Source organism: Cebus imitator, unplaced genomic scaffold (genome assembly GCF_001604975.1).
Source record: "Cebus imitator isolate Cc_AM_T3 unplaced genomic scaffold, Cebus_imitator-1.0 Scaffold443, whole genome shotgun sequence".
Taxonomy (NCBI): Eukaryota; Metazoa; Chordata; class Mammalia; order Primates; family Cebidae; genus Cebus; species Cebus imitator.
The window spans coordinates 37054-38703 of record NW_016107758.1 but is presented as its reverse complement, the minus strand read 5'-3'; the positions used below and the strand labels follow the sequence as shown (position 1 = coordinate 38703).

General features: G+C 47.6%; 1 pseudogene; it reads left to right on the top strand.

Annotated features, from left to right (window-relative positions):
* The window catches only part of LOC108290758, a 2973-nt pseudogene extending 1849 nt beyond the window's left edge, over nt 1–1124 (top strand).
* Nucleotides 1125–1650: the final 526 nt, after the last annotated feature.

The following is a 1650-nucleotide window of genomic DNA, read 5'->3' as shown; positions in this document are numbered from 1 at the left end:
TATCACTCATTCCTCATTTGCTAGTATGCATGATGCATGTGAAAATCTCATCTTCCCAAGACAGGTGTGCTAAGATTGTTCTGTCTCATTGTGGAAAAGTTTCAGGAACAAAGTATATGACAAAATCCTGGTTGCATTTCAGCATAGAGCAGGTTGAACACGTAGCCATGGGAGGATTTAGAAGGGAAGAAACGTTCAGGAATTTCTGAGACAAAAGTGCAGAAATGAGGAGACCCGTCGACATGCATATCTATTTCTGTGTAAATATGAAGTCTGTTGAGGGGCATCAGACTATTCAGAGAAGCAGAAATACTTTTTAAGGTTGCAATGTATACCAGTTGTCTTCACTGTGTCTTTGAGCACAGCAATGAGTAGGAAAGGAACTCGGATGTCCTGTAATTTCCTTCCTTGCTGGGCTCATGCCACTGCTCCTTAATCTGTCCTCCATAAAATTGTTAAATTATTTCCTTTAAGATCCCTCAATAAATTGTTTTACCATATTTAAAACATGCATTTCCTACATCAGTTGTAAAAAATAGAGAGGAAAGAAATGGGACCGATGACAGGTGATGTAATTCAGTCCTCCAGTTGTTGGGGTTCTCATAAACCTTTTGCACGGCACTGAACTTCAGGCTGAGTTATGGGTACCGGTTCCTCACTCTAGACCTATTATATCCACTGTCTTATTTCGGTGCCTGAACCTATTTTATGAGTGAAAAGCAAGGAAGAAATTAGGATGACACTATCTGTATTGCAGCTGGAGGCAGAATGGGATTTTACACAGAATCCATTGTGTGAGATGTCAGTTGCTTGGTATCACTTGGTATATTAGGAAACTTCGCATTGGTTCAACTGGCTCCAAGTTTCTTAGTCCATGATTTCTCACTGGGCTCCAGCCAGTTTTTGGCCTCTTATAGAGAAGCACCTGGGTTGCAGTGGATTTGAGCGTTTTTGTAGGAATTGGAGTGGAAGTGCAGCCACTTGTGTTTCTGAATGGCCACGTGAAGCCCAAGGTGAAAGGAATTTTACCACTGGTGGAGAATGATCATCTCAGACCACATCCCTCGAGGGCTGCCCCACTTCCTCCAACATTCCAAGTTCCCTCCTTCACTGTGTGCATGTGAGAGCCGCCTGGGCCTGGCTGGGCTCAGGGGTGGGGTCGGGGGGATGGGTTGTCCTGGGCATGGCTCTGGGCTCTCCCTTAAACCTGCAGCCCCCACATCTGCCTGCTCTGCTCATTCCCTGCAGCCTCCAGGCTGTTGTTTGTTGTTTGAGGTTGGGGTTTCTCATTTTCTGTGTTGCCAGGGAGGGTGTCAGTCCATTGAGCCAGTAGCAGACCTGCAGCACAGGATGGCAGTTTCTTGTGACATCAGGGACTGGCCTGGCTTCGAAGGCATGGCTGGCAGTGGCAGGGCTGTGTTTGCGGGACATAGAAGCTGGGGAATGGGGAGCCCTTCATGAGGCATGTTCCAGTTGCTCTGGTGAGAGGTGACAGGGTCACACCAGGGGAATGGGAGGAGGCGGGTGTGGCAGGGAGGGCGTAGAGTAAGAGAACAGTTACATTGGAGGGAGAGAAGGGCTTTGTGGCTCAGGCATCTGAAAGGTCAGGAAGAGCCACGTAGAGTGAGAGGGACAAAGAGGAGAGGCTGT